This window comes from Mustela erminea, chromosome 1 (assembly GCF_009829155.1).
Source record: "Mustela erminea isolate mMusErm1 chromosome 1, mMusErm1.Pri, whole genome shotgun sequence".
Classification (NCBI taxonomy): Eukaryota; Metazoa; Chordata; class Mammalia; order Carnivora; family Mustelidae; genus Mustela; species Mustela erminea.
Genome location: NC_045614.1, coordinates 170,317,649 through 170,334,787, shown reverse-complemented (window position 1 = coordinate 170,334,787; position 17,139 = coordinate 170,317,649). Strand labels below are relative to the sequence as shown.

General features: G+C 35.2%; 1 protein-coding gene across 1 annotated transcript in view; it reads left to right on the top strand.

The window, feature by feature from the left end:
- Positions 1-17,139, top strand: part of ZPLD1 (zona pellucida like domain containing 1) — a 237,172-nt gene that overhangs the window by 102,657 nt on the left and 117,376 nt on the right. The window contains exon 3 of the mRNA XM_032350228.1: positions 9,247-9,306. The gene's annotated coding sequence lies outside the window, so the exon portion shown is untranslated. The remainder of the gene's footprint in view (positions 1-9,246; positions 9,307-17,139) is intronic.

Here is a 17,139-nt window from a genome sequence, read left to right as displayed (position 1 = left end):
TCAATTGACAAAAAGGCAGTGTCCTTAGCATCTTAAGTCAATCAACACCCTAAAATGGCTTAAAGCAAGATACAGTAAACCCAAACTGCTGTTTTAGCTATAACAAAATGTTAATCTAGCCATGGAAAGAAGTGGCAACATTTTATTTCTGAATGGTGATGCTGGTCCATTTTAGGGGAACATTGTTCAGCCTGGAACACAAATCCTGAGCCATGTTCCATAGTAAATCAATACCAGCTAGTTGGACAAAGTTCCAGAAAGGGTGCCACTGTAGGGGAAGAGTAGGAAATGGAGAAAGCGAGAGAAGGGTTTTAGCTGCTTTCCTCCACTGTGCATTTAAGAAAATTCCTGGCATGACTGATCCAGTTTTCCCGTTTTCATTAGCAATAGCCGCCAATCATGGCTAATCATCTCCTTCTAAAATGAAAAGAGTGTTGGCCAAGGTGCAGTTGGAACCACTACTGCGGTGTCCTCTGGGGATGTTACTGGAAACTTCACAAATTCTTGTTTCCAAACCACTGTCTTGATACAACATAATGGAAAATTGGAGCAATTATTCAGATAATATGTGCAAACAGTACATTTTCACCTTTGGTTTATTGAAGATAAATCTTCATCCTCCTAGCCACAGTCTTGCCTGACTTGTAGTACTTCTTGCTAAACCCATTACCTTCTCTGAAATTCTATTTAATTTATGTTTGAATCCCTCTAAATCATGCCTTGAAAAGTACCTGGAATCCATTAGTTGCTGGATAGCTGTTCATTGTTTTTAAAGCTAACTATTTTCTTTGTAAATATGTTGCAGTATTGCACAGCAATTAGAATACTGTCTAGAGCCAGACTACCTAAATTCAAGCATTACTGCCTCCACCTGTTGGCTGTGTGCAAGTCATTCAACTCTCTGGGGTCTCATTTCTTCATCTGTGAGACGGGGATAATAGTATGACCAATCTCACAGGCTATTATACCACTGATATATACCTATGTACCATTTATCCAAACACCTTGATTGTTAAATGGCTGCAGCCTTGGGCCCCTGGGAGACAGCCCCTTCTCCCCATGGCTTCGGTGCTGCTTTGCTCTTCCCTGACTCTGTAAGGGAGTGTTTGCTCAGTTGAGGGCTCCAGGATGCTGCCCCATATTGCAGGTCAGTGCCCATATTGTGCCTACTAATAAATGGTTTTAATATCATCCTCCTTATAGAGTCATTGTGAATTTTAAATTTGATATGTGGTGATATATTTAGAATAGTACCTGGTACCCATTTAAGCACTGTTCAAGTTGCTATTATAAATAGGTAAGTTTTACAAAGCAATGGCAGTATCTTCTATGTATTTTGCACATTTCCCTAAGCAGAGTACAATCTATTCATTCAATCTTTTAAAAAATTAAATTAAGTTCAGTTTAATTTAATTTTTAATTTAATATTTAATTTTATTGTGGTCAGAACACAACATGAGATCTGGTTTCTTGGTAAACATTTAAATGTATAATATATTATTAACTATAGGCATGATGTTGTACACCAGATCTCTAGAGTTTATTTAGCTTGCCTAACTGAAACTTTATACCCATTGAACAGCAACTCCCTATTTTTCTCCTCCAGCTCCTGAGTAACCATCTTTATACTCTTTGCGTTATAACTATTTTAGGTATCTCATATGAATGGAGTCATTCAGTATTTGTCCTTCTGGAAATGGCTAATTTAACTTAGCATAATATGCTCAAATTCATCCAATTTGTCACATATTGCAAAACTTTCTTTTTCTTTCTTTCTTTCTTTTTTTTTTTTTTTTAAGATTTTATTTATTTATTTGACAGATCACAAGCAGGCAGAGAGGCAGGGAGAGAGGAAGGAAGCAGGCTCCCCGTCAAAAAGAGAGCCCAATGTGGGACTGGATCCCAGGAGATAATGACCTGAGCCCAAGGCAGAGGCTTTAAGCCACTGAGCCACCCAGGCACCCCCAGAACTTTCTTTATTGATCCTGAATAGTTTTTCATTGCATGTGAATACCACATTTTCTTTATCCATTCATTTGTTGATGGGCATTTAGGTTGTTGCCTCATCTTGACTATTGTGAATAGTGCTGCAATGAACATAGGCGTACTAGTATCTCTTTGACATCCTGATTTTGATACTTTTGGATGAATACCAGAAGTGATATTGATGGACCATATGGTAGTTCTATTTTTAATTTGTAAAGAAATGTTCTTACTATATCAGTAATGGTCGCACCATTTTACATCATGACTTACAGCAGGGGAGGGGTCATATATCTTCACAACCTTGCCAACACTTGCTTTTTGATCATCCTGACAGGTGTGAGGCCGTATCCTATTGTGGTTTTGATTTATATTCCCCTGAAGATTAGTGTAGTTAACTGTCTTTTCATATACTTATTTGTCTTCTTTGGAAGAATGTCTATTCAAGGCCTTTGCTCATTAGAAAAATCAAGTTTTTAGGTTTTATTGTTGTTGTTTTGTTATTGAATTGTAAAAATTCCTTCTATATTTTTGGAAGTTAATCCTTTATCAGATATATGATCTGCAAATATTTTTTCCTATTTGATAGATTGCCTTCTCACCCTCGTAGGTTTTTGTTTGTTTGTTTGTCCTACTTGTCTATTTTTTTCTTTTGTTACCTGAACTTTTGTTGTCATATCCATGAAACCACTGTCAAGACCAAAGTCCTGAAGCTTTTTCCATTTTCTTCTAGGGGGTTTTATGATTTCAGATCTTACTGAAATGTAATCCATTTGGAGTTAATTTTTATATGCGGTGTAAGATAAAAGTCTAATTTTATTCTTTCACATGTGAATATCCAGTTTTCCTAACACCATTTGTTGATGAGACTATCCTTTCTCCATTATCTATTTTTGGCACCCTTGTTGGAAAATCATTTAACTGTATATGCATGGATTTATTTTTGGGCTCTCTATTCTGTTCCATTGGTTTATATGTCTATGTTTTGCCTGTACTGTGCTGTTTTAATTACTGTCGCTTTGTAATATATTTTGAAATCACAAAGTTTGATGACTCCAATTTTGTTCTTTCTCAAGTTTTTTAGTTTTTCAGGGTCCTTTATGAATTCATATGAATTTTAGAATTGTCTTTTCCATTTTTGTAAAACTATGTCATTTGGAATTTGATAGGAATTTCATCTCTAGATTGCTTTGGACAGTGTAGACATGTTAAAATGTCAACACTTAAAATGTTAACACTTAAAATGTTTAACATTATTAAGTCTTCTAATCCATGAACACATTTAATGTTTCCATTTATCCGTATCTTTAATTTTTCATCAATATTTTATAGTTTTCTTTCATCTCATCTTTCATGAATTAAATTTATTACTAAATATTTTCTTCTTTTTAATGCTATTGTAAATAGGATTGTTTCCTTAATTTTCTTTTCAGGTAGTTCCTGTTTTTCATCTGTAGTTTGTGTCCTCTAAATGTATTAAATCCATTTATTCCAAAGATTTTTTATGAAGTTTTTAGGCTTTTCTACATATAAGACCATGTCATCTATAAACAGACAGTTTTACTTCTTCCTTTCCTGTTTTGATGGCTTCTGTTTCTGTTTCTTGACTAATTGCTGTGGCTAAGACTTCGACTTCAAGTACCATATTTAATAGAAATGGCAAGAGTGGACATCCTTGATTAGTTCCCGATCTTGGAGGAAAAGCTTTAAGTTTTCACTATTGAGTATAGAACTAACCATAACATTTCCATATATAGTGTTTGTTAGGTCAAGGGTAATTTTCTTCTTTCCTCATTTTGTTGAGAGGTTTTATTACGAAAGGGCATTGAATTCTGTCAAACACTTTCTATATCTATTGAGAAAGGGCCATCTGATTTTTTTCCCTTCATTCTCTTAATATGGGATATCATATTAATTGATTTTCTTATGTAGAGCCATCCTTTGCAGGGATAAATCTCACCTGCTTATGGTGTATTATCTTTTAAACATGCTGTTGAATTCAGTTTGCTAGTATTTTATTGAGGATTTTTGCATCTATGTTCATCAGGGATATTGGTCTGTAGTTTTCTTGTGGTATCTGTCCTGTCTTTGTCTGGTTTTAGTAACAGGGTAAGGCTGGCTTCATAAAATGAATTTGAAAGTGTTTCCTTCTCTTTAGCTTTTTTTTTTTTTTTTTTTTAAGAGTTTGAGAAAGATGGTTATCAATTCTTCTTTAAATGTGTGATAGAATTCACCATTGAAACCATCTAGTCCTGGGCTTTTTCTTTGTTGGGAGTTTCTAAATTATTGATTCAGTCTCCATTTTAGTTATAGATCTGTTCAGACTTTCAGTTTCTCCATGATTCAGTGTTGTTAAATTGTAATGTCTGGGAATTTATCCATTTCTTTTATGTTATCCTATTTATCAGAGTAGTTTTTCATAGTCTCTTATGATCCTTTCCATTTCTATGACATCTTTTATTTCTGATTTTACTTATTTAAATCCTCTCTTTTTTTCTTAGTAAGTCCAACTTGTCAATATTTTTTATGTTTTCAAAAGGCCACCTCTTCATTTTGTCAAATTTTTCTTATTTTCTATTCTCTATTTCATCTATTTCTGCTCAAGTCTTTATTATTATTTTCCTTCTGATAACTTTGGGCTTAGTTTGTTCTTCTCTTTATGGTTCCTTGAGGTAAAAAGTTAAGTTGTTTTTTTTTTTTTTGAGATCTTTCTTCTTATTTAATGTAGACACATCACCAAAGCTTCCCTCTTAGTATCACTTTTAATGCATTGCGTAAGTTTTGGTAAGTTATTTGTTTGTTTCCATTTGTCTCAATATGTTTTCTAATTTCCCTTTTACTTCCTCTTTTACCCATTGGTTGTTTAAGATGTTGTTTAAGTTCCACACTTGTGTGAATTTTCCAGTTTTTCTTCAGCTATTGATTTAGTTTCATTCCATTGTGGTTGGAAAAGATACTTGGTTTGATTTCTGTCTTAAATATGTTAAGATTAGTTTTGTGACCTAACATGTGATCTATCCTGGAGCATGTTCTGTGTGTGATTGAGAAGAATGATAATTCTGCTACTTGGTGAAATGTTCTGTACGTCGTTCATTCATTTATTCATTCTTTTATTCATTTGGTCAACAAACGTGTCAAGTGAGTTGCAGACACTGTTCTAGATATTTGGAAGATGTCAGTGAAGAAAATAAATATACCTGTCTCATGGAACTCACTTTCTAGTTGGAGGAGATCTAAAATATGCAATAAACATGGAAAGTAAGTAATGCATAGTATTCTGGAAGTGATAAATGTGTTGACTCCTGACTCAACTACCAGAAAATCTGTTGATTAAGCAAAATAAAGTTTATTTGATCTACTGTAGTAAGGGAGAACACTACCGTGACAAAGTTTTATTAGTGTCACAAAGATAGCAGATCCTTAAAGGGTGTTTATCATGTTTGGGGCCTGGAATCAAGTGGTTTACAATGTATCTTTCAAAGTGGAAAATCCACTGGGATTGGAAAGAGTTTGTAACAGAATCAGTGGAAGGATTCTTGAAAAGTAAACTGTGGTTTGGTAAGTATGAACAGTCTATTGCCTGACAGGAAAGGTAATTGTCCAGATGAGTACTATCTGGTTTAGCTTGTTTGTATTTTCTGAAGCAAAGAGTGAAGCTACTATTAGATTAAAGTCTTATCTTCTGGGACAAAAATGTCCTGTGGCATGTTCATATTGGGGCTTCAGGTCTCAGTTCTCATAGGTAAAGCTCTGTGAATGCAGATGGTCTTAATTCTCAAATGCTATGAAGGAAAGAAAACAGAACATCAGATAAAATAATTGGGATGCCAGAAAGGGGGCAAATTATAGCATTAAATTTGGTGGTCACCATTGGCCTTGCAGTGAAGGTGAGTTAGGAATAAAGGCTTGTAAATGGTGAGGGAGTTAGCTAAGTTGGATATCTGGTTTACTTGTCTTCTTCATTATATTTCTCTAGATTTAGGATGGGTTGAAGTTTAATCTAAGCTGAGTTCTATATTTTATAGTGGTCAAAAAATCTTTGTCCTCACTTTTTGCCAACTATTTCTAATGGAAAATGTTTTGGGTTTAAATTTTCTGTAAATTCTCTCAGTATGCAGCTTTAGTCCACTTAGAGAAAGCTGGTTTAAATGTAGGTAAATAATAAGTTCAAGGAAGGGTGAGTATTTAATTTAAATATTTGTCATAAGATTACTTTTGAGGGGCGCCTGGGTGGCTCAGTGGGTTAAGCCGCTGCCTTCTGCTCAGGTCATGATCTCAGGGTCCTGGGATTGAGTCCCGTGTCGGGCTCTCTGCTCAGCGGGGAGCCTGCTTCCTCCTCTCTCTCTCTGCCTGCCTCTCTGCCTACTTGTGATCTCTCTCTGTCAAATAAATAAATAAAATCTTTAAAAAAAAAAAAGATTACTTTTGAAATTCTTTTCTCCTTTCATCTGACTTAGTTAACTGAGGTGTGCTTTGAATCTACAAAGGAGATTTTTTAAAAAAATTTTTCTAACCTGTCTTAATTTCTGTCCATTAGCAATGTCCATTAACATAACTGACCAATAACTTTTGGCTTTTTAAATAAAACACTATATTGTCCATTGTTTTCTTCGCTTCCATAACTTTTTTAGACATTAGTTTCAACTTCTGCATTTTAAGAAATATTATTTCATGTTGTGGATAATTTTATTCTTTTTTTTTTTTTTTAAAGATTTTATTTCTTTATTTGACACAGAGAGAGAGAAAGCCAGTGAGAGAGGGAATACAAGCAGGGGAAGCTGGAGAGGGAGAAGCAGGCTTGCTGTGGAGCAGGGAACCCTATGTGGGGCTTGAGTCCAGGACTTTGGGATCATGACCTGAGCCAAAGGCAGATGCTTAATGACTGAGCCATCCAGGTGCCCCAATGATTTTTATTCTTTTTCAATCTTACAGTCTTGGTGACTACTTAGCAGGAAGATTTGCATTGTCCCTCAACCGGTATCATGGGAAAATCTACCTTGAAATGGATCTATTTAATTTTATCCATAGCGAATATAAGCCAGGTGGATACTTTTTGTTATTCCCATAAGTCACTATATTCAGAAAGGAAATAATTGGGAATGAATTATTCTCATTTATAATTCAGCAAGAGATTTTTTTTTTTGAGATTTTCTTTCCTTTTCACAATGAAGAGTAGTTGTCATAACAAAGCTAAAAACCAACACACTGCAGTCCAGTGTTAGATTATCTTTGAGCCATAAATGGACTTTTCTTTATTGAATAGAATACTGAAACATAGATGCACTCTTTCTACTAGCCATATGTTATTAAGGCACACTATGTAACACCGGGATTCTGAATGAAAGAGACAACACAAATGTTAAATCACATCAGATGTGGGCTGAAGAAAAGAGCCTATAGTTTCATTCTTCCTGTAGTTATAACTATATAAATTTATCCACATTCAGCAGAAAGAGAATCTTATTTGTCTCCCAATAGAATAGGAGTTAAAATTAGAGTAGGTAGTGATCTACTGCTGAACACGCAGTGGGTAGTCATTAAATATTTGTCGAGTGATTAATTGACCTCTGTTCTTACAGTCAGAGAAACAGATGAGTGATACATCCTTCTGATTTTGTCCTTGGCTCTGTTACACGAGTTAATGCCACTTAGTTTTCCATTACCACATACTTTCCACCCTCATGTATTCTTGTGAGCCTGGGCTTGAGATCAGAGGTGAAAAAAAATTCACTTTAAACATGGAAACGTGCATTTCAGACTTTTTCAATTCTCCTTAACTACTATTTTTCTATATTATCTCTATTTTATTGATATTACTAACTTTTTAGATTTATACTTTTTATTGCCTAGTAAAATTTTTCCTAAATCTTTTCTTCCTTTTGCCACTTATATTTGTCTTAATTCTCATATACATAACTACCACTGATTGGAACCTTTCTAAGCCCTACAGTAGTTCTACCATCACTTGGATTTTCCAGATAAGGAAGCTGGTGTAAAACATGGAAAGGAGGTTGTCTAGGTTTGTAAACATAGCTATTATTTCTACAAATACTCTTTATGTTGGAAGACTTGACCTGAGTTGACACTGCTGATATAATTGTCCATATTCATTCATTTACTAACCACATTGTCTTCAAGCTCCTCACGGACAGTGATTCATTTCACCTGCATGGGGGACTTAGATATCACTGGAGAACTATTCTTTATTTCATTCCTCTTTGGTGGCTTAATCCAATTTCTCCTTTTTGATCAAGAGGCATATCTTCCGTTAGAAAACAAGAATCAATAAGCTTCAATATATTGAAAACAAATATCAATAATTTATCAATGATACTTGATAGACAAGTATCAATAATATCCTCAAGATTCGTACAACCCACAGCTAGTAGAAAACTCGGAATCCTTACTTAGTGACTACTAAGAAATTGTCTGAATTGAGTATTTTAGCAGCTAAGCTAGATGACTATGCTTGTAGCCAAAAATAAGAATAATCTAAATCTTACACATGCTTGTCATGGTATAATCTTTCTTTAAAGGATATGGCAACACAGACATCATCCCAGTCAATATCCATTGGTAAAATGATTGGGTAGAATCTGTGTCATGTTACTAGCTAATTCTATATAAGCCTTCTGCAGCAAAGAGGCTCAAATAAGAGAATTCATCAGGGTTATCTAAAAAATAAAGACTGTGATTTGGTTGCTTGTGTATGCCACCAAAAAGGGAACAACTACAAAATTCAATATAATTCAAACTATTTGTTAGTTTTAAATAAAATTTATCATTTTACAAATTCCTTGACCAATTATTTCAGCAAGTAAATTGTTGCCATGCATCATGGAAAATAAGATTAATACTTTTACAAGTCAAATTTCCCATATTTACTTGTACTTTATTTTTCCACTAATTTCCTTGTTCAACCTAATTTACCCTTGTGCCTGTGGGGCAAGTCTAATGTACATTTCATTGAGAAGCCATTGTAAACTTCTCTTGACATTAAATTGCTTACAAAAATACAAATGCCGTGTATTCAAGTTTGGTATGGCTATAAGTTGAACCCTATAATTCTGCTAAACTTATTAGGAATTTTACAGTAAGAAGTATTTACTAAAAAATAAACAAAATATATTTTCATGTCAGAGATAGATTTTATACTTACCATGGTTAAGAGACAATGAATAATAAATATGTGGGCAGAAATAACATTACTAATTTGCAGTTAAGATATCTAACCATTGTGAATTGTGTCTACCCTTATTGCAGATTGCTCCTCAAGATCCCTGAGTTTCAGGTCATCTGGGCCACATGGGGCAAAATGATAAAGTAGGTGAATTTGCCTTGACAAAAAATTCTTCCTTCTCTTGCTTTTGGTAGAGCTTCTGTTTCATTACTCCTTTAAGCTCCTTCATTCAGTTCTTGTTTTTACACGTTAATGTGAATTAAGTTCTTATATGCCTTTCCTGGTGTAGTTTCATTTTGATTCTCTTCTCTGAAATGTGTTATTAGAGACTTTACAGTTCCAGGAAGCATAAGATTCTGATCTAGTTTCTGTTATGTAGACTGACATATTTAAGTATGCATTTCCAACTTTTTCTAATTTCTTTAGAAGGAATATAGCATTAGCTGCAGTCTCTCTCCTAAGATCCTCTTCTCATTCCAGATTACACTATGACTAGATGCATATTTATTTGTTTTAAATTAGAAGAATATAGCACTTTCCTGTAGATCATCGCTGCAATAATTGTTTTTCTTATCCCTCTTCACATTTCTCCTTAAAATAAATAGGCTTTTCCATTTCTAAAGTTGGTCTCCTTTTTGTTACATTTTCACAAATCTATTATTTTAAACATTTTTTCAGTGACACACCATAGTTTCTAAAGAAAAAATAGCCTGTGTAAACAGGTGAACTTAATTTCTTGATGGTCAGCAGCACATTAGCAAATATTGATAAAACCCATAATAGTTTTATTTTAAAGGAAGGACATAATATATCAAAAATAAATATCAGTATAGACAAAAATAAAGACACCTTTGGACAATGACAAATTTAAGTTAGAAAAAAAAGCACTGAGTCTTAAATGTTTTTCTGTCTTCTCAAATGATGATTAACATGGCATTATTAGTTATGAGGGCTCAGAAATTTGAAAAAAAATGCTATTTCTTCTCAGTGCTTTAATTAGAAGAGGCAAATAAGATAAGCACTTCACTGAAATACAGTGAAGTTCTCTTCCTAACGAAATGCTTCTGTGGTGGTGCCCACTTTGGTTTCTTCACAGCCTTTCAGGCTCCACCCTCAAGCATGGTTTTGTTTCTCTGATCAGTAATATTGACATAAAACTGTCAATACACAAGATAACTTCTATAAATAGGATTAATGTATTGTCAAAAATTACAGAAGATAAAATCCTACATACAACGGCAGTCTTCAATTTACCTAGCCTTTCTCTGCTGCTTCTCTCTCCAGTTTTACACACACACACACACACACACACACACACACACAGTGTCACACCAAGGAGACCCTGAGAATATGGTAAAGCTCTAATTTCATTGTAAACTGGGGAGGTGATAACCAGAGTTTAACCAAGAAGCAGGCTTTGGATAATTTGTAAAGGTTCCTGGAAGGGAAAGGGCACTACTTTCATGCCATAGCTCTTAAGCAAATTTTTGAGAATGTGTTCATGCCATATCCATCCTCATCGCAGAGGTCTGCCTTGACTTATCTTGAGAACCACTGACGTTCTGAAGCTCTGCTTATTTTCGGGGACTCAGTTTCCTTTGGGTTTTCTCCTCCCAACTTGCACGAACCCACCGTTCTATCCAATATTCCCAGTTTATATAGTGTATTCCTCACTGTATCTGCACACACTTTCTCTATGTAGTTGTCACACCCTTTATATTTACTCACTTTTCAATCTTCCGGTCTCTGCTCACCTAACTTCTCTACTGGTGAACTCACTGGATCTTGCCACTCGTAGAATTCAGATGATTCACCCCATTTCCTCAGGTTGTTCAAACCCTAGATACCATGCCTCTCTTCCCAGATAAACCATATCCTAATTCCTTGCTTGGTAAGCATGTGGTAATAAGGAAAGAATTTATGAAGCTCCATTCTATCTATTCCACTTTGGCTGAGACTTTGCTATGACTCACCTTCCTTATCTTTTGACTGAGGGTGCAGTCACTGAACCATTCTTGCTGGGAGACTCATCTGGAACATGTGTCCTTTTTCTGATTACTGGGACTTTCACATAATTCTTACATCACAGTTCCCTCCGACAGAGAATAGGTCTGTTATGCCTGATTTACTGAAGGCAGGATCGCTTTTTGTGCATCCATTTATAATCCTGGGCTTCTGGAAGATTGCCATTTCATGTTTTACACTAAAATCCTGCATCTTCCCCAAAGATCCTTTTAAGCCTGGGAGCCTCACTTCTGTCCTGGGGTAGAAGGCCAGCTCTTAACATCCAGCAACCTGTCCTGATGTCTATTGTCAATGAGGATTTTAGGGTATCACTACCACTTGGGTTCTCTCCTTGCTCTTTTTCACCTGCCTCTTGGCACATTTTATACCCCTTAGAAATTGAAGGCTTGTTAATTACCCAGTTGTGCATGATTCCTTGGCCACTGTGTTTTGCCTTCCCAGACTCTGAAAGCTTATTTCCATGCCAGTCCAGTTCTGTAGGTTTTATGTCAGGTTCCACTACCATCATTTCTCACTTGACTGTCGTATTGTAAGTAAACAACTATACCATGCCAGTTAGGCCTTAGAGATGAGAATATATGTCTTACTTCATATGCTGAGACACCGTTCATATTTCATAGCAACTCAAATGTAGTGCTGATATAGAGACAATCTTTTTTTTGAAATTTACCACAGAACAGAATCATTGAGAAAGCTCCCTTTCTTCTTCCCTACTGCTGTCGTTTTGTCCTCTTCCTAGTCCATATATCTATTCTTTCACTGAGTCACCCCTTTCTGATAATGCCCATTGTCTGCATATCAATAGCTACCATTCTTCACCAAAGTCAGAGATGTGTAGCTCCTTGGTAGGCAAGGGCTCGTACTATCTTTGGAATGAAATTTGATTCAGGAGGATCTTTAGCCTTCATTCCAAATGGGAGAACTAGACACTGGGTTTGCTCCCATAGCTTGACAGTTGTAGCTGAATGGATAAAGATGAATGCATAAAGATGTGGTGTCCGTGTGTGTATGTGTATGCATGTATATGATGGACTATTATTTAGCCATAAAAAGATTTTGACATTTGTGACAATGTGGATGGACCTAGAGAGTATTATGTTAGATGAAATAAGTCAGATAGAAAAAGACAAATACCATGCGATTTCACTTACATGTGGAATCTAAAAAACAAAACAAATGAATAAACAAACACAAAACAGAGTCAAGCCTATAAATACGGAGAAAAAAACCGATGGTTGTCAAAGGCAAAGGAGATAGGAGATGAGCAAAAAGGGTGAAGGGGAATGAGAAAATATAGGCTTCCCGTTATAGAATGAGGAAGTCATGAGAATAAAAGGTCCAGCATTGGGAATATAGTCAGTGGCATTGTCATAGCGTTGTATGATGACAGGAGGCAGCTACGTTTGTGGTGAGCACAGTACAACATGGAGACTCATCAGATCACTGTACTGTATGCCTGAAACCAATGTAACATTGTACATCAACTATACTCAAAAAACAAACAAACAAAAGAAAACGAAACATAAATAAAACAGGAGAATTGTTCATCTCTTCCTGAGCATTGTCTCCAACTATCTTGTTACTAAGCTGTTGTTCCTTAAACTCAAATCCATAGTCTTATATTTTTAGCTAAGTTGCTGCATAAGTTGGAGGAAAGATATCCCAAAAAAGAAAAGCTTTCTGGAGGAATACAGCAGTCTCCTATTCAAAATGCCCTGAGAATATGCTGGTAGAAGGGATTGGAATGTCAACCTACTGACTGCTTCCTTCTTTTGTACAAAAAATATTATTTTTCACAATGTCAAAAAATTAATAAAAATTACCTCATGTGCATGTATTAGATTGACAGTCTGCAATGTGTTTTAATTAGCACAAATTATTATGTATTAGATTATATATACATATATGATAATTATGTTTATTTACACTATTTATAATATCATAAGTAAATCTCAATATTACAGAAGGATAAAGATAGGAAACTTTGTAAAACCTAATATTATTGAAATCTGGTACCTGAAAATATAAAAATATATCTTATATTGATATAGAAGCAAACATGTTAGAATTAATATGAAATTAGAAGCTTGATCCTCTGCTTACAATGACTATGCATATATTGCCACCATAATGGGTTCTAAGTCATGGTTGGATTTTATAAAACTGAGCATTTGTGGGACTCGTGTGTTGATGACACCTAGGCATATCTGCGAATTATGTTTAATTATGAGTTGTTTCTATTCTCTGCTCCATTATACCTACTATCCATTATCTTCTAAAAGCACATTCAGGAAAATTCAATCTTAATTAATTTTTGTGTAAATTAAGTGACTGTTGAGGAAATACAAAATGAATTTACATACCATATATTTAGCATGATGAATTAAAGTTATAGAGTTTACTAATTTATCAATATATTAGAAGCTATAAATTAATTTTCTAGAATTTTTCAATGTATTAATATATTAGGAGTTGTGAGATTAAAAGTGTTTAATGGTGGCTGCAATTTGTCACGTGTTTACCATGTATTAGGTATTTTATCTGAATGATCTTGGTTCATACCAGAACCACACTATAAGGCAGACAATTATTTTATAGATGAAGAAACCAAGATTTAGAGAGAGTGAAGATCGTAACTAGATCACTGAGATACGGAGGAAAGGACCTGGGACTTTGCCAGACTTGTATTTTAACATCATTTTTTCACATTACTTACATCATTACCTCAAACACTCCAGACAGAGAACCAAGGAATAAGGCTCATGACCATTATTAACATTGAGGACATCTACACATCACCATTTTGGTATGGAAATATGCAAACAAAATCCAGTCCTGATTGAGTATTTGGTGAAGGTGAGTTATGATTCAATGCCAGTATCAAGTAGGTGAAATGGGAGTGTTTGAAGCTATGTAAAGGTGTGAGGCAGAAAGCTCTTGACATTCTACACTAGATATTTATACAAGTTCAGCTCCAGATCGACATGACAGCTGAGAATAGCACAGCTCACGTGGAGCTGCTCTGTTAGAAGCAGTAGGAACTATACCTCATCAGCCATTGGAAGCAAACAGAGTGGGAAGCACAAGAATGGGTCTGTCAGATGACCACACACCCCACCCCAGGGGAGTCTAAGATAAAGACCAGTAAATGGAGGAAACACAATGACTACTAATGTCTTCACCATTATCAAGGCCATTAAAGAGATGCAAAAAGCACAACAACTAACCACATTCATAAATAGTAAACTAGCCTTGGAGAAAGCAGTAAGAACTTGGTCTCATAAGTAACTAGATGTATGTTAATTTAATTTTATTGGAAGGAGAAGTAGACAAATATAAAACATTAATCACCATCTCAGGAGTGATTTATTTTGTGTTCATGCCTGCAGAGCGAGGGAAAGCTGTTTGTTTTTGGTAGTCTTCCAGCTCCTGCTTCCTTCTTGATCATCAAGGGGCTGCATTCATGCATCTTCCATATGTCAATAGTAGATTAGCCCTGATGTGGCCATCCTCTGCTTTTGTGTGTGCAGCCAGAATCCACTGACTTTCATGGGCAGATGGTGGTGAGCTTGGTATTTGTGATAAAACTTTATCACAAACAGTATGATGCAAGGACTGTGCCAGATGCTTAAGTTATTATTTCTCCTCATTGCGCATGAAGGTTCCCCTTTCTTATTTACTTTCCTCCTCCAGCTTTGATGAGATATAATCGACATGTAACATTACATAAGTTTAAGGTGTACAACATGGTGATTTGATATACATATAAATTGTGAGATGTTTACCACATAAGGTTAGTTAATATATCCATCAGTCCACATAGTTACTATTTTTTTTGTTTGTTTGTTAAGAACTTTTAAAGTTCTATTTAAGATCTATTTTAAGATCCATTAGCAACTTTCAAGTATATAATATGGTATTGTTAACTATATTTACCATGTTGTACATTAGATCCCCCAAACCTATTCATCTTATAACTGGAAGTTTGAACCCTTTGACCATCTTCACCCATCTCCCCACCCTGCACCCCCTCCTCCTGGCAACCACCAAATCCAACTTCTGTTTCTATGAACTTGATTTTGTATGTGTATGAGTGTGTGTGTTTTAGGTTCCACATACAAGTGAGAGCATATAGTAGCTGTCTTTGTCTTACTTTACATAATGCTCTCTAAGTTCACGCAGGCTGTTATAAATGGCAAGGTTTTCTACTTTTTTATTATTCAATAATATTTCATTATATATATGATTATATATAATTCATTTAAAAAATTTTTTAAAATTTATTTGACAGAGATCACAAGCAGGCAGAGAGGCAGGCATAGAGAGAGGGAAGCAGGCTCCCTGCCGAGAAGAGAGCCCCAGGTGGGCTCAATCCCAGGACCCTGGGACCATGGCCTGAGCCGAAAGCAGAGGCTTTAACCCACTGAGCCACCCAGGTGCCCCTATATAATTCATTTTTATTGTTGAACAATATTTCATTATACATGATTATATCTGTATCTATCTATCTCTAAAGTTCATCCACTGATGTACACTTAGATTGTTTTCATATCATGGCTATTATGAATAATGTTGCAATGAACATGGAGATGCAGATTTATTTTTGAGATAATAATTTCATTTTCTTTGGATGTAGACCTAGAAGGGGGATTGCTGGATCATATGGTAGTTCTATTTTTAATTTTTTGAGGAACCTCCATACTCTTTCCCATAGTGTCTACACCAATTTACATTTCCACCAAGAGAGCACAGGGGCTCCCCTTTCTTCACAACTTTGCCAGCACTTGTTCTGTCTTTTGATAATTGTCATTCTAACAGATAGGAAGTGATCTCTCATTTTGATTTTGATTTGCATTTCTTTCTATAATTATTAGGGATGTTGAGCAAATTTTTCAGTACCTGTTGGCCATTTGTGTATCTTTTTGGAGTAACGTCTTCTCAAGTCCTTCGTGAATGGGTCTCTTTCTAAGAAAATGTGGCTTTCATAAGAAATATGACTTTATAAATTTACTGACTAAAATAAATCAGTACATATGTTGTATTCCAGTTGAGGGAATCATGTTCCCATTAAGACTGATTGAGAAATTCATTTAATATATTGATAAAATATAACTTTCATAGCTTGATTTTTAGTCTACTTGAGTCTCTCTGTGTCAAGATTTTTAGGAATAAAAGAAAACTATAAAACTTAAAACTAACTCAAGCTACCCAGGAAATGACAAGTTTACCTTAGAAAGATCAGAATGTACAGAGAACTCACTAGCAAAATCCAATATACCAAACCTGAAACCAAGAAGAGGGCTGTGGAGAGAAGCCTAGAGCTGGTAGAATGCTATTAGTTTGACTTTTTCTTTTACCAGAAAATATCTGACTGCAAAACTTAATCACAGGAAAAAAAAAAGTTTTTACAAAAGGCTAAAATAAGGTAATTGACTATTTTTAGAATTGTTTGGTCATAATTTTCAAAATGACTAACTCCAAAACACAATTTCTTCTTGTAGCCTTGCTGATGCTCATGTTTCTGATAGAAAGTCATAAATTACATGAATTCTATAATGCATATATTTAAGTTTGTACAAATGAGAAAGTGGTCTCTTTAAAATTTATCAGGAGAGGGGCGCTTGGGTGTCTCAGTGGGTTAAAGCCTCTCTTCAGCTCAGGTCATGACCCCAGGGTTCTGGGATCGAGCCCCGCATCGGGCTCTCTCTGCTCAGCATGGAGCCTGCTTCCTCCTCTCTCTCTCTGCCTGCTTCTCTGCCTACTTGTGATCTCTGCCTGTCAAATAAATAAATAAAATCTTTAAAAAAATTTATCAGGAGGTTTTAACATACGTAACTATTTTATTACTGCTCAAGATCTTATTGCAACTTTTTTTTTTTTAAGATTTTATTTATTTTTGACAGACAGAGATCACAAGTAGGCAGAGAGGCAGGCAGAGAGAGAGAGAAGAG